The 15807-nt window shown below is 39.5% G+C and overlaps 1 protein-coding gene and 1 non-coding gene across 7 annotated transcripts in view; one reads left to right on the top strand and one right to left on the bottom strand.

Annotated features, from left to right (window-relative positions):
- Nucleotides 1-15807, bottom strand: part of DOCK9 (dedicator of cytokinesis 9) — a 269635-nt gene that overhangs the window by 238275 nt on the left and 15553 nt on the right. The window lies entirely within an intron of this gene.
- LOC111768732 (U6 spliceosomal RNA) lies at nt 10990-11093 on the top strand. The gene has a single exon (XR_002801201.1). It is a non-coding gene; the product is annotated as a U6 spliceosomal RNA (small nuclear RNA).

The raw sequence follows: 15807 nt of genomic DNA on the forward strand, positions 1-15807 counted from the left end.
CAGAGCAAGGGGGAAAAAGCACCACGATCCACTCCTCTCCCCACAGTCTCTTCACTTATTTCTACAGCCTGGCACACAGAAGAAATATGAGAAATGGCTTATTGAAAGAATAAGTGGGAGAAACTGAACTTAAGAAAAATCATATTTGCATTCAATGACTTATCAAGGTTCTTGCTAGCTCTGCACTGCGAATTTCAAAGACTACAACATTAAATAATGCTTGATATAAGATAAATACAAGACAAAGTTAAAAAAAAGGCCTAAAAGTACAGAAAGTCATGGAGGTTCAGAGCAGAGAAGAAGTCCTATCTGGTTCATCCTTTTACCATGTGCTTTTAGGAAGATGATCAGTAATAACCTGCCCTAATGTAAACAATGGGGGTATCCGGAAAGAGTACAGCAGGACTTGTACTAGTTTCGTCTTTTTCGTATAAGTCTGAAATTCAATAAAAATTCCAAAAAACAGAATAGGAAAAAAAGTATTTAATATGATCTCTGTGTGGAGGAGGGTTCCTTCCATTGAAGAACAATATTAAAGGAGCTTTCTAGATATTTTCAAAGACCAAATCTGTGTCCCCATGTAGAAGCAAGAAAAGGACACTCCCTGTGAGGAATCCAAAAGGAAAGAGGGAAATTCTGTAGGACTAAGAGATAAGATGTTTGTTTGGGCTGGGGATGCTCTAGTGAGTGGAAAACGGTGACTGCAGGACAACATTGCACTTGGTACAAGAAAGCTAACTGGGCTTCTGTGTATCGAGAAATCAACGAGAAGGATTAGAAGAAAAGGGCAGCTTGGCAAGCACTCGGTCAACTGTGCTCAGTCAAAAACACAGGGCAGAGCAGGAAAAGAGACACAAGGAATTTGGATTTGGGTTTTGATGAACAACTATATGCAATTATATGGCACATAAACTTTATAATTAATTACAATAATGACTCCTATACACAGTCTTTTCTCCAAGCTTCTAACAGGACTGCCTAGTAAGCCTGTACAGCCTCTTTCCACCTTAAATGAAGACAGATAGCAGACACAGGGAAGACAGCTCATAACAGATCCTAGAAGTCTGCAGTGACTAGACCCAGGATCTGAGGCCTATTGTAAATTCCTAGCCCAAGGCATCTGGGCTTTTTCCGAAATAAGCCAAGCTTTCCAAAAGCACCATCAGAACCAAATATCAGCTGTACCAGCATCACAGGGACATGGAATTTTAATAACAAAAGTGCCTTTGTAGCTGAATGAAACAGAACCTAGTCTGGTTACTGTATCCCACACCAAATGCTTTGAAGATGTCAAATTTAAATTCCAGAAGGTCTTCCAGTTCAGTGAACCCAGTGTCTCCCTGGAAATATTTTTCTTTTCAGATAAGAAGAGCACCAAATATACTTCGGGGTCATTTTTAGAATATATGTGTAAAAATTACTTCTGAAAATGCAATCTGAGATCTGTTTTGCCACACACACTAATAATAAGCAATTCAGCTTCCCTGGGCATCCAATTACTTTCTCTTTTGACATTGTTTTGGCACATTAAATGGTTCTGATTAAGTTGTTTTTAAGCTCCTCTTTTAAAACAACAAAGCTTAACAGAAAACATCATCTGTTAAGTGAGATTTAAATACTAAATATTCAAAGTACTATAAAGATATATTAATATCTTTATAAATGATAACTAGTATTATTTTGTACATTATTAACTCTGGGGAGGAAAAAGAGATGTTACATCTATAATGATTCATCTAGGCGTGGCCCCAGCTTCATGGTGAGTAAAACCAGCTCCTAATCATCCAGAACAAAGAAACCAGCAATCCAAAAGTCATTTCTGAAGGGATTTATGTTTGGGGGAAACTTCCCTCCCCAATTCTGTTTTTCTAAGTTAAAATAAATTTCATGGCATGAAGACAACTGGGTGGCCACCCAGCAGCTCCCTCTCCCTATAACACACCTTTTCTGGGATGCCCCTGTTTCCCTGCCCCGCTCCATGGCAGCGGGGTCACTCATGCCAGCAGAACAGGCTGAAAGGCCACCCAGGCTGGGTCTGTCTGGGTCCGAGCAGCAGTCCCTTGCTCTGACGAAAGGTAGTGGCCATTCAGAGCCATCTGTACAGCAATGGGGCTCCCCAAAGCCACATTCCTTCAATGACCCTACAGCTTCCACCACAGTAGTGGGTTCTAAGGGTGGACATCAGACTCAATCCAGATCCCCTCCCTGGGGATTAGATCTGGGCCCCAGAGAAGGACCAGTCTCTTGCCAGTAGCTGGACTCTCAGAGCCATTTCCCACCACATAGACTGGAAGCAAAGAGGATCTCCAGGTAGAGAAAAGGACCCAAAAACTTAAGGAGAGCAGCAGAGATAAGGGAGAGAGTCTTGAAGGCTGGGAAAACCCTAGATACACCGAGCTGCATCCTTGCCCTTGGGCTCTGGGAGACACCCTGCATCCTTATAAGACATTCCCCTTTTTTACTTAAATTACTTGGACTGAGTTTCTGTCACTTGCAACCAAGAGTCCAAATTAATATACAGAATTCCTAGCATACATACCAAAGAAGTGGTCTCAAAATATTAGGAGTTGACACATTGGGCCAGAAATCTTGCAGCACCAAATAGATAATCATGGAACAGAAAAAAAAAAAAAGAAAAGATATACTTAAATTCCAATTTTTAAACAATTACCCTGCACTCAGGTAGGGGAGGTCCCAGCTGACCAGGCTTTCATTTCACCTCTGATTAGTCTACCAAGCCACTGACTCAGGGTCAATTTTGGGTTTAAGGGACTTCACATCTTGCTGTTGCATAATTCCCTCCAAATAAAAGAACAGTATCTACTTGAACACCTAAATGTCTCCGTAACACTAATGTGCTAACTTTAATAAACAGAAAGTAACTGCAACTTACAAAGGTTAAAAGTACAAATTATAAATTTATAAGTAGAACAGCTTCAAAGCTCTTTGAAACAATAACTATCCCCTCCTTAAAGAAAAGTGGTTTCAAAAACACAGATAAGCAGACCTGGAGTTCCACACTGGCTTACAACAGACTGAAAAACCAGCAGACTCTCTTAGACAGTAAACTAATTGACAGGCATTTAACTGAGTTTGAAGATACTGTCGTTCACATTGATTTTTCTTATACTGATAATACACCATAATTCCGTTATGCTGAAAACTGATGAGACCTAGATTTACAATCCTAAGAGAATTGCATAACTTTTATTAGAAAATATTTCAAAAGCCAAAAGAATGCGCCAAAATTGGGGTGAGGGGGTGGCTGTTACTTCCAAATATTTGTACAATAGCTCTCTCAAAACTGTACACGACCAACAAACCAAGAAAAATATGAAATGTCCCAACTTCGAAAACCGCCACCTCAGTGATTCAGACCCATAGCATAGCAGTATTTGACATCTTGACACACAATGCCGGAGGAGCAGAGCACTAGGCTCTGCTAGGCCAAATGAAGAACCAGATGGGACACCTGCTTGTGTCAGGGGTCCTGGGACTCTCTGCCCTAACAATGCCTCTCCCCTCCCCCACCCAGCTCTATGTGCCCCAGGCCTGAGCCACCTACCAAGGGTTCCCCCAGTACACCCTGGTCAAACACTCACCCAGCAAGCAACTATGCTCCAATGAGGCCACACCATGGAATGGGGCAGAGCTAAGGAAAGCATGTTAGATGGCGCTGTCCATCCACTTCAAGGGCTCCACCCCTTGGAGGACCCATGGGCTATGTGTGGCAGTCCTATACCAGTCCTGCTCTGGGGACATGTCTGCACCATCCATGGCCCTTAACCAAAGTCACCATTTTGTTGGTAAATCCAACACACACTTTGCCTTGCTTACCTTACCTGACCTCTCAGAAGCTTATGACACCCGGGGACACTTCCTTACTCTGAAACACTCTTCCCTTGCTTCCTCAACACCCCAGCGTCCTGGAGGCCTCTTTTTCTCTCTAGTCTTGGGGCCCAGACCCCGAAGGTCTCCTCTTCCATTAGTGGGCCTGTAAATGGTGATGGAGCCATTTCTCTCCTCCATACCCTCTCCATAGGAAATCACATCCACTCCTATGGTTTCAAGGCACATCCACAGTGGGCCTCAAATTTTAGGTAAATCCATCAGATCAGAGATTCTGACTCAATATGCCTGGAGTGAAGCCCAAGAATTTGCATTTGTAACAAGTCCTCTGAGGTTCTGGATTCCTAAGCTCTGTATCAACTATCTACTTGACACCTCTGTGTGGTCTAGGGACATCTCGGTGGGTCCAGCTGTAGGCATGGTGAGGTCACCTTTCTTCCCTAACCTGCTCCCTTCTACACCCATGGCTTAAGCTGGGCATACAGGCATTGTCTCTGCTTCCTCCTCCCCTCCCACATCTAATCAATCACCAAACCCTGTTGAGTTTTGAATTTTGAACTGTCTAATTCCTATCATTCCCACTGCCATTTCCCTAGTTTAAACCACCCATCTCTCACATGTGTAACTCTAACAGCTTTTTTTTAATGGGATCTCTGCCTCCAGTCTTGCCCCTTCTGAACCGTTCTCCCACTGCAACCAGAATGATCTTCTAAAAACACAAATCCAACCATGTCACCACTCTGCTTAAAATTCTTCAGGGGCTCCCAACCAACCTCAGGATAAAGTTCACACTTTTTTTTTAATGTTTTATTGAAATGTAATTCACTTACCACAAAATTCACCCATTTGAAGTGTACAATTCAGTGACTTAGTATATCCACAGTTTGTGCAACCATCATAACAATCTAATTTTCCTGACTCCTAAAAGAAATCTCGTACCCATTAGCAGTCAACATCCATGTCCCCTCTCCCCAGTCCCTGGAAATCCCTAATCTACTTTCTGTCTCTGTGGATTTGTCTATTCTGGACATTTCAAAGAAATGGAATCAAATAATATGTGGACTTTATGTCTGGCTTCTTCTACTTAGCATGTTTTCAAGGTTCATCCATGTTATGGGATGTATCAGTACTCTTTTTTTATGGCTAAACAACATTCCACTGTATGGATATACCACATTTCATTTATCCGTTCACCAATTATGGACATTCAGGTTCTCTACTTTCTGACTGTTATCCATAATGCTACTATGAACATCCATTGTGATGGTTAATTTTGTGTGTCAACTTGACTGGATATCGCAAGGCGCCCAGATATTTGGCTATATTATTTCTGTGCGTGTCTGTGAGGGTGTTTCTGGATGAAATTAGCATTTGTCTCAGTGGACTTAGTAGCAGTTTGCCCTCCCCAACATGGCTGGGGGGAAGGGGCCGGGGGGCGGTGCATCATCCAATACTTCAAGGCCTGAATAGGACAAACAGAGGAAGAAGAATTGGCACTCCCAGCCTGATTACTCTAGCTGGGACATCAATCTTCCTCTGTCCTCAGTGCTCCTGGTTCTCAGGCCTTCAGTTCCAGAGCAGAATCTACACCATTGGCTCCCCTGGTTCTCAGCCCTTCAAACTTGGATTGAATTATACCACTGGCTTTCCTGGGTCTCCAGCCTGTAGATGGCAGACTGTGGAACTTCTCAGCCTCCATAATTGCATGAGCCAATTCCTTATAATAAACCTCTTCCTATATATACATACCCTATTGGTTCTATTTCTCTAAAGAATCCTAATATATCCATGTACAAGTTTTTGTGTGGACACACATTCTCAGTTCCCTTAAACACATACCTCTGAGTGGAATGGCTGGGTCATAGAATAACCCTATATTCAGGTTTTTGAGGAACTGACAAACTGTTTTCCAAAGTGGCTGCACAACATTTTATATTCCCACCAGCAATATATGAAGGCTCAAATCTCTTCACAGCCTCACCAACATGACAACAACAGACAAGGGTTATTGCCTTTCTTTATGTTTTAGCCATCCTGGTGGGTATGAAGTGGTATCTCATCGTGTTTTTGAATTACATTTCCCTGATGACTAACGTTGAGCAGATCCATTTGTATATTTTCCTTAAAGAAATGTTTAGATTCTTTGCTCATTTTTTAACTGAGTTGTCTTTTTATTAATGAGTTGTAAGAGTTCTTTATATATTCTGGATGCAAGTCTCTTATCAGATATATGATTGCAAATCTTTTCTCTCATTCTGTGGGTTATCTGCACGCTTTCTTTATAGTGTCCTTTGAAACACAAAAGTCTTCATTTTGATAACATCCAACTTATCCATTTTTTCTTGTGTTGCTTGTGCTTTTGGTGTCACATCTAAGAAACCATTGCCTAACCCAAAGTCATAAAGATTTACATCTATACTCTTTTTCAAAGAGTTTTATAGCTTTAGGTCTTACATTTAGGTCTATGATCATCAATTTTGAGTTAGTTTTTACATATGGAGTGACATAAGGATCCAACTTTAGTCTTTTGCATATGGATTCCTGGTTGTCCCAGCACTATTTATTGAAAAGACTATTCTATCTCCACTGAATGGTCTTGGCATTCTTGTCGAAAATGGACTTATTTCTGGACTCTGAATTCTAGTCCATTGATACATGTGTCTATCTTTATGCCAATATCACACTATTTTGATTACTGTAGCTCTGTAGTAAGTTTTGAAATCAGGAAATATAAATCCTCCAACTTTGTTCTTTTTTGAAGATTGTTTTCACTGTTCTGGATTCCTTGCATTTCCATATTAATTTTAGGATCAGCTCATCAATATGTGGAAAAAGGCAGCTAAGATTTTGATAGAAATTGTATTTAATCTGTAGGTAGATTTGAGGACCACTGCCATTTCAGGAATATTAAGTTTTCCAATCCATGAACATTGGATGTCTTTCCATTTATTTAGTATTCTTTAATTTCTTTTAATAATGTTTTGGTAGACAAATCTTGTACTTTGTTTGTTAAATTTAGTCCTAAGTATTTTATTCTTTTTGATGCTTTTGTAAATAGAATTGTTTTCTTAATTTCATTTTCAGTTTGCTCATTATTAGTGTAGAGAAATACAAGTGATTTTTTTAATTACTATTTTGTGTTTTATTTATTTATTTATTTTTGCTAAGGAAGATTCATCCTGAGCTACCATCTGTTGCCAATCTTCCTCTTTTTGCTTGAGGAAGATTCAGCCTGAGCTAACATCTGTGCTAACCTTCCTGTATTTGTATGTGGATCGCCACCACAGTATGGCTGCTGACAAATGGTGTAGATCCATGCCCGGGAACTGAAACCAACCTGCTGATGCAGAGCACACCAACCTTAACCACTAGGCCTATAACTGATTTTTTATATTAATCTTATGTCCTGCATCTTCTTATGTCCTGCATCTTTGCTGAACTCCTAAGATCACACTTCTTAACATGCCCTAGAAGGTCCTTCATGTTGGGCCCCAGCTTACCTCTTAAGAGCTATGTCTCATCACTTCCATCTGGGACTACAGGCTCTCATGATATTGACCAGCTTTTAGTTCCTGGATAATTCTAGGCTTTTGCTTTCCTCTAGGCCTTTGCACATGTTGTTCCCTATGGCTACAATAGAATACCTCCCTTTATCTGGCTCCTTTCTTCTTTTCCTTCAGGTCTCAGCCTATGTTACTCTCTCTAGTCTAGAACAGGTACCTCTCCCACGTTATCACAGGAAACCCCACATGTCTCTTTTTTGAAGCTCCTATCCCACCATGTTGGAACTCTGATTACCTATTTATGTTCCTGATGAGACTGCAAGGTCTGTGAGGTCAAGCACTGTATTTGTCCAATTCACAGTTCTATCCCAGGTTCTGGCCCTGTGGCTGGTATGTAACAGTACTTGATGAGTACTTGTTAAACAAGTTACCAAAATCAACCGATTATCCAGTCCAAGCCTCTACACTTTCCATTTTACATGTCAATCCTTCATTACCTATAATGAAACGGCTAGTGGATTTGATGGTAAATGTTCTCATAGATAAAAAATCCCACGACAATTTAATCCCATGCCTTATAACTATTTCTCTCACTACCTTTATAAACTGGAATTGACTGAAAGTATGACCTGCTAACAGCTGCTCTATAAATGTTTACTGAGATAAACAGTGGAATGAAGCTTCCTCATTCCACAGAACACCTAAGTATTTGTCAATATGACAAGACGTGAAGGGAATGGGAAGGTCAAGAAGACAATGAAGGATGGCAGAAGCCATTATACATTTCCTACCCGCCCCCAAAAATTATTTTACTCTTCTGCATCTTCTATTTTCTTTATCTCCCTTACAGACAACGTTCTCAAAGATTCTCTCATATACACACAACACTCACTCACTCATTGATATAAATCTGTCTTTCTTCAGACTCTCCTTGCCTAGCACTCCTTCTCCCTGACAACATGGGAAATGCAGTGAGTTAACTGGCCTTTCAACTTGTCATTACACAGTTTTCCAGTTCCAAATAAACTTGGAATGGTCAGGTCTAGACCCGTGGCAGAGTGGGGACGCCAGCCTCAAAGGGTATAAAGTCACAACTAAAGGTGTGGCAAGCAGGAAGACAGCCTCCCTAGAGGTCCCAGGGAGCTCTTCCCTGACCCTGTCCCCACCCCCACTGCTCCCAGAAGACCCCGGTTTTCCCTTCTTCACCACACTGCTGTAATTTTCCATTTCCATGTCTTTCTAGCCCATTCCTGTACTGTTCAGTTGCCTGTATGTGTTTTCTAATTTTCCTACAATAAATATGCATTGTTCTTATAATAAGAGAGGAAAAAGTTAGTTCTTTTTTTAAAAGTACCAAGAAACGGACCTGTAAGAGGATATGACAAGCCATCTTCTTATAAATTTAATTCAGCAAGAATTTGCCATTTTTAAGTGATTTTTAAACTTAAAAATAAATAAAACTTGGATAGAGTTTGCATTTAGTTTTACAGTTCGTTGCCCCTTCCCAGGCAAACTTCAAATGACCTCATGGGAAACAAAAAACTGTTTCTTTTCCTAATTTGTAATGTGCTATACATCTCTGTGTCTGACAAGTTTTTCAATCACAAAGCATACACTTATAACCTTCTTATTAGGCACTATAAATAAAAGGAAAACCATTTGACTTGGCCTGCAGAGTGACTGATTTCCTTCCCATCTCCTCATATTCCTTAGAGACACGGAAAGAATGAGGCGCATGTGTCCGCGTTGACTCCCCAAGCCTTCTCCAACAGGATATCTCCATCCGCTGCTTGCTTTTTGTCACTGCTCGTAACAGGAAAACTCGCTTTCCTGCTTTCTCAATACCAAATGGGTTAGTCCTGCGAGGGAAAACATCCCCTCAGAATCCACCCCAAGGCTACACAGAAGGCAAGAGAAACAAAAGCTAGTCCATTATTTCCCCAAATATTCCACTGGCAGGCAGCCAAGGACTGTGCCAGTTCAGTGGTTTAATATCCTGTGGCTTTGGTGGAAAAGACAGAAAGAATTATGAAGCTGCCAGCCCAGGATCCCAAAATCTGCTCCACTGGTGTTAATATTTGCCAGGCATCCATCATGACACCACCTTTCACAAAAAGAAAACCCAGCCACTGTCAGACAAGTTACAGAACTAGGAAAAGGCCTAGGGAAAGGTATATGGCTTGGAATACAAGGGATCCAGGAATACTATCAATAGAAGGAATCATTCTTCATGTTAGAAGAGTTTTAGAGAAATGTTCAGGAAACAAAAGAGAAGAATCAACATTAAGGTTTGCGCAAAATGTCCAGGCAGAGTCAAAGTAGGAAAGAACAAGGTCAAACAAAGGATGAAGAGCAAGCTTAGGGCACACACAGATGTGATACCCTATTCACATCTAGTGAGCCAAAAATGGCAGTACTGGTGACAGTTCAAGAGCCCCTGCTCGGACTGCGGGGAACCCCTCCCCACCTACAAGGCCCCACCAGCAAGGCAATATACTCATTCCTACCAAACGCTGGGCCTGGGCCTCACTGGTGTGTGGGTGCCACATGTCTAAACACTGTCCCCCACCCTGCAACTCCCTCAAGTCACAAGACTCCATCTCACTACGGCTGCCCTTTCCTCAGGTGCTAACATAAGATACGCACCCACCTGCTCCCAGTCTGCGCGCTCCTCATTCCTGCTGCCCAAACCAACCACTTTGAATAAAACATCCCCAATTATCGTCTCCACAAACCTGCAACAGCGCTTCCCAAACTACTTGTGGTGAAAGTCCTCTTCCTCCCCTAGTCCACTGGAGACCAATACTTTTATAAAATACAAAATAATAGTATAATAATAACTAATAAATAAAATTAAAAACAAAGACATACAAAACATAAGTCCCAAATTTTTATTAGATTCAACAGACTTACAGCTGCCCTGTCAAACTGTTAAAGGTTTCTAAACACTTACTCTCAATTTCTACATGTCTCTCATCACAGGTCAGTTATAAACAGACCATGGACAAACCCTGACTGTGGATTTCACGTTGAGTAGCACTACCTTACAGCAAATGGAGCTTCAGCATTTTCAAGTCTCCACTTCCTACTGTGCTTCTCTATCCTGAAGGCTTTCACCAAGACCTACAGATCTTCTTCTATTGGGGTAAATTCTCATTTATCCTCCTCCCTTTTCTCTCATCATCTCCCTTTAACAACTAGCTTTCTCCTGACTCTCACAAATGTCAATGGGCAAGGCTGGAAATAAAGACATGTGGATGAGTCGGTGAAATAGAAGTAGCAGCTAAACTCTCTGGAAGGTGGAAGAGGGAAAACATCAGGTACTTATTCTTCCAGAGAATGGCTACAGTAGGAAGCTGAATAGGAAAACAGTAAAAGATGGAGGAAGACATAAAAAATAGTTATCATTATTAGTTGTCATTATTAGTTATCATTATTACCATATTTATTAATAACAGATAATAATGACAGTATTTGATATCAAAAGAAGATAGAGTTTCAGAGAGGAAAGACCTATAGTCGTATGAAGCAAAGAAATCCAAGAGGAGGAAAACTGAGAACACGTTTCCATCTATAATTTATCAATCCATGCAGTGACTTAGCTTGTATTTGGAAATGTTAAAGAAGTTCACATCTAGTGCTTGCTTCGGCAGCGCATATACTGAAATCGGGACAACACAGAGATTAGCATGGCCCCTGCACAAGGATGACACATAAATTCGTGAAGCATTCCATATTTTTATGTAATCTACACAGAAATCAAAATACATTGATGTACACCTGAAATTTAAATAATGTTATAAACCAATGTTACTGCAATAAAATAAATAAATAAATAGAAGTTCACATCCAAAAATGAACTGGGTTCCCTGTTCTAGAAAACGGTCACATTTACTCTTATCTAAAACAAGTAAAACCATAGAAATGTGTACAAAAAACATCACAAAATAAATTACTTAATTATTTATCTTGTCTCTAAATAACTGTTTATGAACCTACCATTTTTAAAGCTTCTTTAATTTTTCCCTTAAAACGGGAAAAATGAAATATGAAGTCAGAATGCCAGCCTTGAAGACACAGTGGTGGAGAAGGCAACTGGTTGGGGCCTCATGGTTAAGCTCACACTGATTATGACTATTTTAAAGATGACTAGATAGATGGTTTTAAAAGCTGTCTGCTCTACCATAAACATTCTCTAAAAAATGAAGGCCCCTAAGAGCTCACTTCTAATCCCTTTCTCTGGTGGTGGTTTATAACGGGAGATGAGATTCTCATCTGTCTGAGACGGTTTATCTGAAAGCAGGAAACCAGATAAATTTACACTCCCCTCAAGGCCTGCGTAACCGGGGTGGGAGTTCTCAGATTTCTGCATCACCACCTTCCGAGACTTGCACAGCTGAAACCTAAGGCTATATTTAATATCGCCAGCTTCTCAATCTCATATGGCCAGGAAACATCAAGCTCACCCTGGTGTGGGAGGAGGGAGGATTATAGGTAAATATTTATTGAATAAATAAATATCCTAATCTAATCAGGTTCAAATACCCACCAACTTTATCCCAAAATACTTCTTACACACAACCTCTTTACTTCATGCCCTCTTCATTACCTCTTGCCTAAATTACGGCAAAAGTCTCCTAAGTACAAAAAAAACAAAGAAACACAGCATAAAAAACTGCATAATTCAATGCGTAGACCAAAACACACAGGACAAGAAACAAAGGAAACGCAGGAAAACTGGAAAACGAGTGATATGATGACAACATTAAGCCCTCATACATCAATAATCACCCTTAACGTAAACAGATTGAACTCTCCAATAAAAAGACACAGAGTGGCAAGATGGATTAAAGAACAAGATCCAACAATTTGTTGTCTCCAGGAAACACATCTCAGCTCCAATGACAAACACAGGCTCAGAGTGAAGGGGTGGAAGATGATACTCCAAGCTAACGGCAAACAAAAGAAAGCAGGTGTCGCAATACTTATATCAGACAAAGTAGACTTCAAGATAAGGCAGGTAAAGAGAGACAAAGAGGGTCAATATATAATGATCAAAGGGACACTCTATCAAGAAGAAATAATGCTTATAATTATCTATGCACCCAACACAGGAGCACCAAAGTTCATAAAGTAACTATTAACAAACCTAAAAGAAGACATTAAAAATAACACAATAATAGTATGGGACCTCAACATCCCACTCACATCATTGGACAGATCATCCAGACAGAAAACCAACAAGGAAACAGTGGAATTAAACGAAAAGCTAAAACAGTTGGACTTAATAGACATATATAGAACACTCCATCCAAAAACAGCAGAATACACATTCTTCTCAAGTGCACACGGAACATTCTCAAGGATAGATCATATGTTGGGAAACAAGGCAAGCCTCTATAAATTTTAAAATATTGAAATAACAAGCATCTTCTCTGATCATAATGCTATAAAGCTAGAAATTAATTACAAGAAAAAAGTTGAGAAAGGGACAAAGATGTGGAGACTAAACAACACGCTATTGAACATGCAATGGATCACTGAAGAAATTAAACAAGAAATCAAAAAATATCTGGAGACAAATGAAAATGATAACATGCCATACCAACTCATACGAGATACAGCAAAAGCTGTATTAAGAGGGAAATTCATCACAATACAGGCAACACCTTAACAAACAAGAAAAATCCTAAATAAGCAATCTCAAATTACACCTAACTGCATTAGAAAAAGAAGAACAAACAAAGCCCAAAGTCAGCAGAAGGAGAGAAATAATAAAAATCAGAGCAGAAATAAATGCTATTGAAACAAAAAAGGCAGTAGAAAGGATCAATGAAACAAAAAGCTGGTTCTCTGAGAAGACAAATAAAATTGACAAACCCCTAGCCAGACTCACAAAGAAAAAAAGAGAGAAAGCTCAAATAAACAAAATCAGAAATGAAAGAGACTGAAATCTCACAAGGTTGTAATCTATCATAACATTAATAAAAAAAAAAAAAAAAGAAATGAAAGAGGAGAAATAACAACAGACTCCACAGAAATACAATGGATTATAAGAGAATACTACGAAAAACTACATGCCAACAAAATGGATAATCTAGAGGAAACGGATAATTTCTTAGACTTTTACAACCTCCCAAAGCTGAGTCAAGAAGAAACAGACAATCTAAACAGACCAATCACAAGGAAAGAAATTGAAACAGCAATCAAAAACATCCCAAAGAATAAAACCCCAGGACCAGACAGCTTTCCTGGGGAATTCTACCAAACTTTCAGAGAGGATTTAATACCTATCCTTCTCAAGCTATTCCAAAAAATTATGGAGGATGGAACACTTCCTAACACATTCTACGAGGTCAACATTACTCTGATACCAAAGCCTGACAAGGACAGCACAAAAAAGGAGAACTATAGGCCAATATCACTGATGAACATAGAGGCAAAAATTCTGAACAAAATTTTGGCAACCCGAATTCAGCAATACGTCAAAAGGATCATACATCAAGATCAAGTGGATTCATACCAGGGACACAGGGATGGTTCAATATCCACAAATCAATCAACGTGATACACCACATCAACAAATTCACGGGAAAAAAACACATGATCATCTCAATAGATGCAGAGAAAGCATTTCACAAGATCCAACAGCCATTTATGACAAAAACTCTGAACAAAATGGGGATAGAAGGAAATTACCTCAACATAATAAAGGCCATATATGACAAACCCACAGCCAACATCATACTCAATGGGGAAAAACTGGGCACCATCCCTCTGAGAACAGGAATGAGATAAGGATGCCCACTATCACCACTCTTATTCAACATACTACTGGAGGTTTTGGCCAGAGCAATTAGGCAAGAGAAAGGAATAAAAGGAATCCAAATAGGGAGTGAAGAAGAGAAACTCTCGCTGTTTGCAGACAACATGATCTTATATATAGAAAATCCAAAAAAATCCATTGGAAAACTAATAGAAATAATTAACAACTACAGTAAAGTTGCAGGGTACAGAGTCAACTTACAAAAATCAGTTGCTTTTCTATACTCCAATAATGAACTTAGAGAAAGAGAACTCAAAAATATAATTCCATTTGTACCTAGTACCTAGGAATAAATTTAACCAAGGAGGTGAAGGACTTATACAAAGAAAACTATAAGACATTACTGAGAGAAACAGATAATGACTTAAAGAGATGGAAAGAGATTCCTTGCTCATGGATTGGAAGGATAAACATAGTTAAAATGTCCACACTACCCAAAGCAATCTACAGATTCAATGCAATCCCTATCAGAATCCCAATGACATTCTTCAAAGAAATGAAACAAAGAATAAAATTCATATGGGGCAATCAAAGACCCTGAATTGCTAAGGCAATCCTGATAAAAAAGAACACAGATGGAGGTATCACAATCCCTGACTTCAAAATGTACTACAAAGCCATAGTGACCAAAACGGCATGGTACTGGTACAAAAACAAGCACACAGATCAATGGAACAGAACTGAAAGCCCAGAAATAAAACCACACATCTACGGTCAGCTAATCTTCGACAAACATGCCAAGAACATACAACGGAGAAAAGACAGTCTCTTCAATAAATGTTGGGAAAATTGGACAGCTACATGCAAAAGAATGAAGGTAGACCACTATCCCACACCATACAGAAAAATAAACTCAAAATGGATCAAAGACTTGAAGATACGTCCTGAAACTATAAAATTCCTGGAAGATAATATTGGTAGTACACTCTTTGACATCAAACTAAAAAGGATATTTTCAAATACCATGTCCTCTCAGACAAGGGAAACAAAAGAAAAAATAAACAAGTGGGAATTCATCAGACTAAAGAGCTTCTGCAACGCAAAAGAAACTAGGGTCAAAACAAACAGACAATCCACCAATTGGGAGAAAATAATTGCAAATCATATATCTGACAAGGGGTTAATGTCCATAATACATAAGGAATTCACACAAATGAACAATAAAAAAGCAAACCACCAGATCAAAAAGCAGGCAGAGGAGACGAACAGACATTTTTCCAAAGAAGATATACAGATGGCCAATAAACACATGAAAACATGTTCAATATCACCAATCATCAGGAAAATGCAAATCAAAGCTACACTAAGATACCATCTTATGCCCGTTAAAATGACTATAATCACTAAGACTAAAAATAACAAATGTTGGAGAGGGTGTGGAGAGAAGGGAACCCTCACACACTGCTGGTGGGAATGCAAACTGGAAAACAGTATGGAGATTCCTCAAAAAACTAAAAATAGACCTACCATATGACCCAGCTATCCCACTACTGGGTATCTACCCAAACAATTTGAAATCAACAATCCAAAGTAACATATGCACCCCTATGTTCATTGCAGCACTATTCACAATAGCCAAGACCTGGAAACAACCTAGGCGCCCATCGACTGATAACTGGACAAAGATGT

The sequence above is a fragment of the Equus caballus genome, chromosome 17 (assembly GCF_041296265.1).
Source record: "Equus caballus isolate H_3958 breed thoroughbred chromosome 17, TB-T2T, whole genome shotgun sequence".
NCBI classification, from domain to species: Eukaryota; Metazoa; Chordata; class Mammalia; order Perissodactyla; family Equidae; genus Equus; species Equus caballus.